Here is a 12,925-nt window from a genome sequence, read left to right on the forward strand (position 1 = left end):
TTTTTCACACTAATGAGCCAAGACATGGAGAATGGGCATTATTTGAGCCTAAGGTTTTAGGACAGCCTGACCCAGGGGTGAAATCCAGAAGGTTCTAGAGAACCGGTAGTGGAAACTTTGAGTAGTTCCAAGAACCGGCAAATACTACCTCTGGCTGGTCCCAGAGTAGGGTGGGAATGGAGATTTTGCAGTATCCTTTCCCTGCCATGCCCACCAAGCCACACCACGCCCACCAAGCTATACCCACAAAAAAATTGGATTTCGCCACTGGCCTAACCTAACTATAATGCTGTTATCACAAGGAGGAGAGGCTAAATCATGTTTGCAGGCATCCTTCTGAAGATCTGGGTGATAGAAACAATTAATCATGAGTTATTATATTGTTATTTCTGCAGGCTATTCAAAATATTTTATCTTATCCCTGTTGCGTCAATATCAGGAAGAACAGATAATTATGATGTGAACTTCCTCCCTGATAACAGGTAATACAAGCCTGCACATTGTTCTTTCTCCTTTTTAATTCTGCCTTAATGGACTCGGCTGTTCACTGAGCAAAATAACAGAATAACAAATTAACAGAATTGGAAGGGACTTGGAAGTCTTCTAGTCCAACCCCCTATTCAAGCAATAAATCCTATACCATTTTAGACAAATGGTTCTCCAATCTCTTCTTAAAAACCTCCCGTGTTGGAGCTCCCACAACTTCTGGAGGCAAATTGTTCCACTGATTAATTGTTCTAACTAACAGGAAATGTCTCCTTAGTTCTAGTTGCTTCTCTTCTTGATTATTTCCATCCGTTGCTTCTTGTCCGGCCTTCAGGTGCTTTGGGGAATAGCTTGACCCCCTCTTCTTTGTGGCAGTCCCTGAGATATCGGAACACTGTCACCCACTGTTGCCTCCAGTCGTCTAATCATCTTGCTCTTCTCAGCATTCTTTCTAGGGTTTCAACATCTTTTTTATATCATGGCACCAAAACTGGATACAATATTCCAAGTGCGATCCTACTAACTAAGGCATTATAAAGTGGTATTAACACGTGATCTTGATTCTATCCATCTGTTCATGCAGCCTAGGACTGCATTGGCTTTTTTGGCAGCTGCAGCAAACTGCTAGCTCATATTTAAGTGATTGTCCCCATGGACTTTTCGCCTCCTACCCTTGGCCACGCCTGCTTCTCCACCAGGCTTCCACCTTGGGATTTTCCTCTAGCTTTTAATATAATATAATATAACAACAGAGTTGGAAGGGACCTTGGAGGTCTTCTAGTCCAACCCCCTGCCGAGGCAGGAAACCCTACACCATCTCAGTCAGATGGTTATCCAACATTTTCTTAAAAATTTCCAGTGTTGGAGCATTCACAACTTCTGCAGGCAAGTCGTTCCACTTATTAATTGTTCTAACTGTCAGGAAATTTCTCCTTAGTTCTAAGTTGCTTCTTTCCTTGATCAGTTTCCACCCATTGCTTCTTGTTCTATCCTCAGGTGCTTTGGAGAACAGCCCGACTCCCTCTTCTTTGTGGCAACCCCTGAGATATTGGAACACAGCTATCATGTCTCCCCTAGTCCTTCTTTTTATTAAACTAGACATACCCAGTCCCTGCAACTGTTCTTCATATGTTTTAGCCTCCAGTTCCCTAATCATCTTTGTTGCTCTTCTCTGCACTCTTTCTAGAGTCTCAACATCTTTTTTACATCGTGGCGACCAAAACTGGATGCAATATTCCAAGTGTGGCCTTACCAAGGCCTTATAAAGTGGCACTAACACTTCACGTGATCTTGATTCTATCCCTCTGTTTATGCAGCCCAGAACTGTGTTGGCTTTTTTAGCAGCTGCTGCACACTGCTGGCTCATATCTAAATGGTTATCCACTAGGACTCCAAGATCCCTCTCACAGGTACTACTATTGAGCAAGGTACCACATATACGGTACCTGTGCATTTTGGGTTTTTTGCCTAAATGTAGAACCTTATTTTTTTCACTGTTGAATTTCATTTTGTTAGATAGCGCCCAATGTTCAAGTCTGTCAAGTAATTTTCTGTAACTTGAGCCTATTTTCTGGAGTGTTGGCTATTCCTGCCAGCTTGGTGTCATCTGCAAATTTGATGAGTTCCCCATCTATCCCCTTGTCCAAGTCATTGATGAAGATGTTGAAGAGTACTGGGCCTAAAACAGAGCCTTGGGGTACTCCGCTGCATACTTCCCTCCATGTGGATGTAGTTCCATTGAGGACTACACGTTGAGTGCTGTCAGCCAGTTACGAATCCATCTGGTGGTGGTGCTGTCTAACCCACATTTTTCTACTTTATCTAGTAGTAGGTTATGGTCTACTTTATCAAATGCTTTACTGAAGTCCAAGTAAATTATATCGACAGCATTCCTCTGGTCTACTAATTTTGTCATTTTGTCAAAGAATGCAATAAGATTAGTCTGGCATGATCTGTTTTTGACAAACCCATGTTGGCTTTTGGTTATTACTTTGTTTGCTTCTAGGTGTTTGGTGATTCGTTGCTTGATTATCTTTTCCAGAATCTTCCCCAGTATTGAGGTCAGGCTGATAGGTCTGTAGTTTCCTGGATCTGTTTTTTTTCCTTTTTTGAAGATGGGAACTACATCAGCTCTTTTCCAGTCCTCTGGCAGCTCCCCTGTGCTCCAGGATCTTTGAAAGATATAGTTCAGTGGTTCTGAGATCACGTCTGCCAGTTCCTTCAGAACCTTGGGGTGTAATCCATCCGGTCCTGGTGATTTGAACTCGTCTAGGGTAGACAGGTGTTCACTTACCATTTTCTTCCCTATTTTAACTTGTGTTTCTAATCTGTTTTTTGTAGTGCTGTTTTTGATAGGTTGGATTGTTTTTTCCTTTTGTGTAAAGACAGATGCAAAATATGAGTTAAGTAGATCTGCTTTCTCCCTGTTGCTTGTCATCTTCTTGCCACTTTCTCCCAGCAATGGGCCAATTGTTTCCTTGACTTTTTTCTTGTTTTTAACATGTTGGAAGAAGCTTTTTTTGTTATTTTTTACTTTTGTCGCTAGCCTTTTCTCCTCAGCTGACATGCCCCCATTCATTTGCCACAGCTAATCAGCCATGGCTCCTCTGTTCCACATGCTTCAGCACGGCCCATTCGATGCCATACTGTTAGTCCTGGGTTTTTTGCCTCCTGGGACAGTTAGCCACCAGCCAATCGGCTAGTTGGCAATGCTGACAATCTCTCTCTCCATCTCCCTTCCCTTCCTCCTTCCCTTTCTCTTTCTAAGGCTAGGATACCCACCTGAAACAAAAACTCCTTTGGATGAAGCTGGCCTCTGGCTGCCAGCATTGGCAATTAGCCAATTGGCTGGCAGCTATCTGTCCCAGGAGGGAAAAAACCCGAGACTAATAGTGGCGTCGAATGGGCTGTGCTGAAGCATGTGGGATGGAGGGACTGTGGCTGATTGGCTGTGGCGAATGAGCAGGGGCATGTCAGCTGAGGAGAAAAGCTAGAGGAGAATCCCCGAAGGCGAAAGCCTGGCAGAGAAGCAGGCATGGCCAAGGGTAGGAGGCGAAAAGTCCTAAACCTGATTGTCCACTAGAACTCCAAGATCCCTTTCGCAGTTTTTACTATTGAGCCTGGTATTATCTCTTCTCTTCTATATCTATGCATTTGGTTTTTCTTGCCTAAATGTAGAACCTTACTTTTTTTTCACCAGTTAATTTCTTTCTTTTCTTTTTTTAGATAGGGCCCAGTGATCAAATCTGTCAAGATCCTTCTGTATCTTGAGCCTATCTTCTGGAGTGTTGGCTATTCCTGCCAGCTTGGTGTCATCTGCAAATTTGACAAATTCCCCTTCTATTTCATCATTGATGAGATAAAATGAGGGTGTCTGGAAGACACGGCATTACTGAACATATGGAGAAGATAATCCTGATATTCCTTTTCAACTACTTTTACATATTTTAAAATTGATTGCAGGTAATCCAATATATAAAACATTATCTTACTTTGATACATAAAAATCATCAAAGTGTAACATGAGGGCACAGATTCCAAACAAAGGCTGGATTCGAACAACATAATAAACATCAAAACAAAAGAAACAATACATATGATGACTTAATGTAATATGTGAACCCAGTCAATGAGTTGTCCCAAACTGTTCTCTAACACATGGAATATGCAGCTAAAACTATGACTTTTAGACACAAAGCAATTGTGCTTCTTTAGGCGACATGTACCAAGCGGCCCCAAATTTCTTTTGCCAAGGAAAGTGGAAAGCTCTCTGAGTATAACAAGCAGTATGGGATATGGTCAGCGATGGAGGGAAAGGAGATCTGCAAGTCCAATGTATATATGTTTTTTTTAATTTTAAAACCTGAAAATGATTTCAGAATTAAGAATGGCAAGTGATGGTGAAGAAATGCTGTTAAATGCATTGCAGAATTCCAAACTATTGTTGTCAAATTATGATGATGATGAAGATGATGATGATAGCATTACTAGAAGGATTAATTCAGAACACAGTGAGAAAAAAGGGTACATATGTAACATTTGTTATGGTACTGATAATGTTCATTCTTGTTTCATTTTTACTCACCAGTCCTTGTATCTTTATTTCACACCGAATACTTCTTCTTTGTAACCTATAATGGGATAGGAATAAATATAAGAAGGTATATTGCAGAAGACAATTACATTAGATAGAAAATGGAATTATGTGGCTTGGCGATAGTATATGGGGCAGTGACTTTCTCTGAGCACAAAATATCCATAGAGATGCTTAGGAGAGAAAAATGGAGGAAGAAGTGCTGTATACATGAACTTCCAGAAGAAAAGTTAGGATATAACCCAAATATATAAATAAAAATGATTGTATGGACCATGAATTACTTTTCTGGTACTATTTTGAGATCAATATTAGAGCAAAAAAGAGCAACAATAAACTGAAAAATGCAATCATTTGAACTCAATTTCTAGATTTAATATATATAGCCATGTTATGCTTAAAGGGAAATTGGAGTTTCAGTTGAAAAAAATATCCATAGACTTGTGATGATATCAATTGAAAAATACCATTTAATTTTTAAAAACTTATTTTTATTATTTTCTTGAAATACTCCTTTTTTCTCTACCCTGGACACATTCCATGAATTCAGACCTGTCCAGTCCTCTTTTCCTGAGTTAATTTCTCCTCCTCCTCCTCCTCCTCCTCCTCCTCCTCCTCCTCCTCCTCCTCCTCCTCCTCCTCCTTCATAAAGGAAATACAATATGGGAAGGAAGGATTTTAATTTGGCAAATTAAAATAACTGGGGGAAATCTGTATTTATGAATGGGAATGGCAATTATGTTTACAAAAAATGGCATTGAATTTTTAAAAACCAGTTGTTTACTTGAAGATTGTGTTTCCTCATTTTCTTAGAGTAAGTCATGGAAGCTGCAGTGACCCCTATTCTCTTGACCAAAACAAACATTCACAGACACCTCCACAAAAAGCAAAAGAGTAAATGAAGGGTTTTCAGTATTCTAACACTGGACAACAAAATTATAAGCTTGAGTTGCCAGTACTTTTAGTTCTGGGTCCTTTTATAATTAAATCCTGTAAATGGATGCAATGCATCTTGTCACTTATGAAATAGGCTGTTCTGCAAATAGAAATTCCTTCCTGGGACTCTGTATGCTGTGTTTGATTCCCCACCTCCTGCTGCAACATCCAAGTTATATATAGTCATATCTAGAAACAAATGTAAGGCTCTGGTGGCAAAAATGGAAGAGGAATAATGGGAAAGGGTTATGCATTCATCTCTTTGAGCCTTTCTCTCTTGTTAAATGAATCAGGCTAGAAACTGGAAGGCCATGAGTTCTAAACCAGCCTTTGGAAGTCCTTAGGCCAGTCTATCTCTCTCAGCCCTAAGAGGGAGGTAATGGCAAACCACTTCTGAAATCTTGCCAGGAAAACTGGAAGGACCTGTCCAGGAATCTACTGGAGTCAACTCACGTACAGCACAAAAACAACAACAAAAAACCCCCTGCAAGCTATATGTTGGATCTTCTTTGCAGGTAACATTTAACTAGCTAAGTGGCTCTCTTTCTCACTAACTAGGGCCTCTGGTGGCTCAGCAGACTAAGTCTGTCTGTTATTAACACAGCTGCTTTCAATTACTGCAAGTTCAAGTCCCACCAGGCCCAAGGTTGACTCAGCCTTCCATCCTTTATAAGGTAAGTAAAATGAAGACCCAGATTGTTGGGGGCAATAAAAGTTGACTTTGTATATAATATACAAATGGATGAAAACTATTGCTTAACACTGTGTAAGCCCCCTGAGTCTTCGGAGAAGGGCGGGATATAAATTCAAATAAAAAAATAAATAACCGGGAGAAGGAAAGCTCCACAGATTATGTGTACTTGTTTGTGATCTTAAAACATAAGACATAAACTATCTTCTTTTGCTATGTCAAATATGATGATGTGGAGGCTGTTTTCCCACCCATCCTAAATTTTAATTTTTTCACAAGGAAAACTGTTTCTTGTGAACTTTGACATTTTCCTCAGAATCTCAAGGCAGCGATTCCCCTCTTTTCATTCATGTGAACTTGGTTTAATTGGAATAGTATGTGTTGAGTTCGGGCAATGACGAGGCAGGAGATGATACAAGTGACAACAGCTCTTTGGTTTATTGTGATCCCAGCAAAAGCCAACAGGCAAAACCCCTCTTTAAATAGTATTTTGGCTGAGGCATCAGCCAATCAGCAACGTGCATGTTCCCGCCCAAATTTCCCTCCTAAAGTTCAAATACATTACACTCCTCCCCTCCCAGAACGCATTGCACCACTATTTACATAGAATTTGCATGTTATTTTTCCACGTAGTCACGCAGGTAGACAGGGCGTCTCCTAACCGTTTCGGACCTGCGCAATTCATTCTCTGGGATTGAGTCGAGCTGGTCGGAGGGACTGTTTGTTCCTCCCAGCTCCTCCTCCGGGCCATCCGGCCCTGGATTATTGGCGGAGTCGTTCCTGCTGTTCTCTGGTGGAGCCGGTTGGCGTCGCTGGACTTCTTCATGCTCAGCTAAGTCTTCCGATCGCCTCGGGGTTGAGCTAGCTGTTGGTTCAAATATTGGGTAGTCAGGGTCTGGCTGTTCGGTTTCTGGGTTATTGTGTACTCTTTTTCTTAACTGATCTATGTGGCGTCTCCACACTCGGCCATCCCCCATGTCCACTACATAGGATTTTGGGCCTGTTACTCCTATAATTGTTCCCTTTAGCCACGCTGGGCCTTCACTATACTTATGTGCCCATACTGGGTCACCTGTTGTCATTGTTCTGGTTTTTCCTTTGTACCTTGGTACCCATCAGGGAGTATGTTGGGTTTAACCGATCTAGGGGCACCTGAGTCTTCTACCCATCAATAACTTCTGATGGGCTGCGGCCGGTGGTCACACAGGGGTTCTATGTTGGACTGCCAGGAAGGTATCAATTTTGGATTGCCAATCTCCTGGGCTAATTCTAGATAGCGCTTCCTTGGCACTCGTGCAAACGTTCTGCAAATCCGTTCGTCGCTGGGTGGAAAGGCGCCGAGAGGACATGTCGGATGCCCTCTTCAGCTAAGTACCCCTCAAACTGGGTGGCGGTGAATTGTGGGCCGTTGTCGGACACTAGAGTGTCGGGCAACCCGTGTGTTACAAATTGATGCCTCAATACTGTGATTACGGCTTCCGCTGTTGTGGTTTTCATGAGCAAAATTTCTAACCACTTCGAGTAGGCATCTACCACAATTAAAAAGGTCTGCCCCTGGAACGGCCCGGCAAAATCTATATGGATCCTGGACCAAGGATCCTGGGGTTTCTCCCAATCCCTTATGGGGACTGTTGGGGGAGTGGCCTTGATTCTTGGCATGCTTGGCATTTCCCTACCCGGTCGCTAATGTCTTTATCCATTTGTGGCCATCACACGTAACTCCTCGCTAGGCTTTTCATCCTTACAATCCCCGGGTGGCCCACATGCAATAGTTCCAACACATGCCCTCGTAATTTCTCCGGAATAACCACTCTATCCCCCCATAACAGACAACCCCCTTGTACCGACAGTTCCAAACGTTTTTTTGCAAAGTCTTTGAACCGATCCCCCGGTGCAGTGGGCCATCCCCGCTGCACCCAACCGATCACAGTTCTTATGACAACGTCTTTGTAAGATGCCCTAGTCACTTCCGTAGATGTGACTGGGCCAGAGTCCAAAGAGTCAATTAGTAAGACGGGCGTCCCTGGGTCGGGTCTTCAATAGTCTCTGGCAAGGGGCATCTACTTAGCGTCCGCATGTCCCAATCCTTGCCCGGCGGTGGAACAGTTTGTACGAGTATGCTGCCAGGAAAATAGTCCAACGGGTCAGCCTGGGTGATAGTGCAACCGGTGTCGGACGGTCTCCCACCAAGAGTCCCAACAATGGTCTGTGGTCTGTGACTATTTCGAATTGTCGCCCAAAAAGATACTCGTGGAATTTTTTAACCCCAGAAACTATGGCCAAGGCCTCCCTGTCTAGTTGGCTGTAGTTCCTTTCTGCTGCGGACATTGTGCGGGAAAAATATGCTATGGGGGCTTCTGAGGGTTTGGTAACCTATGGCTGAGAACAGCCCCTACCCCGTAGGGCGATGCATCACAAACTAGCACTAATGGCAGCATCCCATTGTACTGGATTAGGAGGCTATCGCTGGACAAGAGATTCTTAATGCTCTCAAATGCCCTAGCCTCAACCCTGCCCCAAGTCCAGACAGTTTTTTTCGCTAGCAGTTTATGTAGCGGTTCGGCTACTGTTGCCTTATTTTTTAAAAATACCGCATAGAAGTTGACAAGCCCCAAAAATGCTTGTAATTCTGTCTTGTTTTTTGGAGCAGGAGCCTTTCTAATGGCTCGCACTTTGCTCTCAGTTGGGTGGATGCCTTCTCTGTCTATCCGGTATCCCAGGAATTCTACAGATTCAACTCCTATCTGGCATTTGTTGAGTTTAACCCTAAGTCCCGCAGACCTGAATATGCTCAAGACTTTCCGTAGTTTGATCCCTAACTCTTCTAAGGTTTCGGCTGACACCAATACATCGTCAAAATATGGGACTACCTCCAGTAGACCCTGTAGGAGCCGTTCCATCAGGTTTTGAAATAACCCGGGGGCTACGCTAACTCCGAACTGAAGTCGAGTGCATTTAAAAGCGCCTCGATGTGTGACAATCGTCTGCGCTTCAGTTGTGTCGTTGTCTACTGGTAACTGTTGGTAGGCTTGAGCCAGATCGAGTTTGGCAAAAACCTGTCCTTGGCCTAACAAATGTTGCACTACTGGAACAGGGTATGCACTCTTTTGCAAGGCTTTGTTAAGCGTTGCCTTATAGTCAGCGCAAATCCGGACTGATCCGTCCGGTTTGACTGGGGTCACTATTGGTGTCTCCCATTTTGCATGGTCGACGGGGACTAGTATTCCCTGGCTTACTAGTCTTTCTAGTTCCCTGTCAATCTTTGGCTTTAGGGCAAACGGGACCCTCCTAGCTTTTAATCTAATAGGGGCCACCTGGGGGTCCAAATTGAATGAGATGGGGGTCCCCACGTACTTGCCCAGGCAGTCTTGGAAGATGTCCTCGAATTCTTTCAGCAATTCATCCTTCAGGTTGACTCCGTTTCTGTAAACCCCGGTTACTTCCATGCCCAGTCCAGTCCAGACCTAGCAAACTGGGTAGGTTTCCATCTACGATGGTGATCAGCAGGGTTTTCTTGAAATGTCCATATTTCACTCTGATGGACGTGACTTCTCGAACAGGGATTCAGTTTCCCTGGTAGTCTTGCACTCTCAGCTTTTGGGTTTGCAGCTGGCATTTCACGACGTCTGGCAGGTCCCTCGCGATGGTGTCCCAAGACATAATCGTGATTGATGAGCTGGTATCCACCTCCATCTTACACGGCACTCCTTCGATGTATGTCTTGGTGAATATCTTCTTTTCTAGCCGTGTTGATGTGTGGCCCACTCTTACAGTGGTCTGATTCAACTTCGCGCCTTTTTTGAACGGACCAATCCCTGGCCATTTTGCTGATCCGGCACCCTGCTGATTGGCTGGTTTGAATTTTTGGCGGGAAGGTTGAGGGGCTCGGCAGGCCTGAGCTATGTGTCCCTTCTTTTCACACCGCCGACAAATTGCGTCTTTGAACCTGCAATTTTGTCGTTGGTGTTGCCCTCCGCACTTGTCCCGGTCGCCTCTCTCCGGCCTCCTGGAAAACCTCTTCCTCTTCTTCACCTTCCGATTCGGCCTGGATTTCCTCGCTGTGGACTGGCGTTGTTTTCACCACGACATTTGGCCTGTTTGGCTTTTGTAAGGTTTCCGCCGCTTTGGTGGACATCTCGTGTGCCCTGGCCTCATCCAGGGCTATCGCCAGGGTTAGGTTGCTTTTCGACAGCAGCCGCCTCTGTAGTCGGATGTCCCTGATCCCACAAATGAGTTGTTCTAACAAACAGTCCTCCAAATCTCTGTACTCACAGTGGTTTGCGGCTTTCCTTAACGCACCATGTGCACGCTTATCGATTCGCCCTCTCGCTGAACCCTTTGCCTCAACTCGAACCGTTGTACAAACTTTGATGGCACCGGCATGTAGTGTGCTCGTAGTGTCGTCTGTAGCGTTTGCCATGGCACCGACTGTACCGGCGTTGGTTCCGACAGCGATTCAGCGGTATCGAAGACTTCTGGTCCGCAGTGGCTCAGGAAGTAAGCATGCTTCCGATTATCCGAGACTCCTTGCAGTTCATTCGCTTCGAGAAAGCACTCGAAACGAGCCATGTACGACCCCCATTTCTCCTTGGCTGGGTCAAATGGCACTGGCGGCATATAGCTAGACATCGCTATGTATCCGTCCTTGATACTGGCTGGGTTTGAAAATCCGTTACTCCTTCAGCTCTTTTCCTAGTCTCACTGCCTCAACATCCCACCCTCGTCGCCAATGTTAAGTTCGGGCAATGAAGAGGCAGGAGACGATACAAGTGACAACAGCTCTTTGGTTTATTGTGATCCCAGCAAAAGCCAACAGGCAAAACCCCTCTTTAAATAGTATTTTGGCTGAGGCATCAGCCAATCAGCAACGTGCATGTTCCCGCCCAAATTTCCCTCCTAAAGTTCAAATACATTACAGTATGATTGGTCAAAAGTTCTATTTGTAGGTTGTGATCTAAACACAGACCTTTATATTTCTAGATTTAAACGTTCAAATGATTGCATTTTTCAGTTTTATTGTTGCTCTTTGCAATATAATCCCAAGGAGATCATATCATATATAATAATATTTTTATAATGATATTGTATTTTGATGTTTAGTCTGGCAAGCCTATGTAGATCCATGCAGAAAGAGAACAGTAGAGGTTGATATACTTAAAGATATCTGTACAACACATATATGCAATGAATCTATTGTATTCAATGCATATACACATTGTACAAATATCTTCATGTTCCCACCAAAGCAAGAAAAGTTATACACAGTAAAGTTCCATACACATGGAATTTTATTACAAAGTCTTCCAGAAGCTAAGCATAACCATTTCAATGAACATCTACAGTCTAATATTGGTGTCCATTATCTTTCTAATTATTCAGTAGTTTGCAGTTTTGATTCCCAATGTTGAGAGTTGTGGGGGGAAGAGGTTCTCAGTTGACTTGTCTTTTTCTTCCAGTTTGCTACTGCTGAAATGCGTTGTCCATTTGTTTGTCTCATTCTGAATTCAATAGAAATTACCATCAAGAAAAAAGAAGGAAGATATATCCCGATTATTTTTTGTTCTCTCACTGGAGAGGGCAGAAAATCAAAGAGGAACCAGAAGGAGAAGGAATATCAGCACAGCAAACTAAATGTGCTATACCACTAAGAGATAATGGACTAGGTTTTATTTAATGGCAGCAAGACAGAAACAGTAGGAGCATAGTAAGTGTCTTGTTGATGAATATTTATTTATTATTTTATTTATTTTATTAGATTTATAAACCGCCCTTCTCCCGAAGGACTCAGGGCAGTGTACAGCCAAGGTAAAAAGAAACAATGTACAATTAAAAGTAAATTAAAAAACTTATTATACAGTGTGGTCGAAATTAAAATGGTTAAAAATCTAAAAAACCCCAATTTAAAACTTAAATGAAATTTAAAATTTAAAATCTAGACAATTTAAGAAAGCCCCGCGTGAACAAACAGATATGTTTTCAGTTCGCGGCGAAAGGTCCGAAGGTCAGGTATTTGACGTAAACCAGGGGGAAGTTCATTCCAAAGAGTAGGAGCCCCCACAGAGAAGGATCTTCCCCTGGGGGCCGCCAGCCGACATTGTTTGGCGGACAGCACCCTGAGAGGACCCTCTCTGTGCGAGCGTACGGGTCGGTGGGAGGCATGAGGTAACAGCAGGCGGTCCCGTAAGTACCCAATCCCCAAGCCATGGAGCGCTTTAAAGGTGGTAACCAAAACCTTGAAATGCACCCGAAAGGCAACAGGAAGCCAGTGCAGTCTGCTCAGGAGAGGTGTCACATGGGAGCTACGTGAGACTCCCTCTATCACCCGCGCAGCTGCATTCTGGACCAACTGAAGCCTCCAAGTGCATCTCAAGGGGAGCCCCATGTAGAGAGCATTGCAATAATCCAGGCGGGAGGTAACGAGAGCATGAGTGACTGTGCATAGGGCATCCCGATCGAGGAAGGGGCGCAACTGGCGAACCAGGCGAACCTGGTGAAAGGCTCTCCTGGAGACAGCCGCCAAATGGTCTTCAAACGACAGCCGTGCATCCAGGAGAACACCCAAGTTGCGCACTCCCTCTTTGGGGCCAATAACTTGCCTCCAACAGTCAGCTGCGGCTGCAGCTGACTGTATCGGGGTGCCGGCATCCACAGCCACTCCGTCTTGGAGGGATTGAGCTTGAACCTGTTCCTCCCCATCCAGACCCGTACGGCTTCCAAAC

At 44.0% G+C, this 12,925-nt stretch overlaps 1 protein-coding gene across 2 annotated transcripts in view; it reads right to left on the bottom strand.

Annotated features, from left to right (window-relative positions):
- FGF1 (fibroblast growth factor 1) overlaps positions 1-12,925 on the bottom strand; it is a 70,824-nt gene that overhangs the window by 40,941 nt on the left and 16,958 nt on the right. For both annotated transcript variants that reach the window (XM_058173377.1, XM_058173378.1), the window contains exon 2: positions 4,571-4,616. The gene's annotated coding sequence lies outside the window, so the exon portion shown is untranslated. The remainder of the gene's footprint in view (positions 1-4,570; positions 4,617-12,925) is intronic.

This window comes from Ahaetulla prasina, chromosome 2 (assembly GCF_028640845.1).
Source record: "Ahaetulla prasina isolate Xishuangbanna chromosome 2, ASM2864084v1, whole genome shotgun sequence".
NCBI classification, from domain to species: domain Eukaryota; kingdom Metazoa; phylum Chordata; class Lepidosauria; order Squamata; family Colubridae; genus Ahaetulla; species Ahaetulla prasina.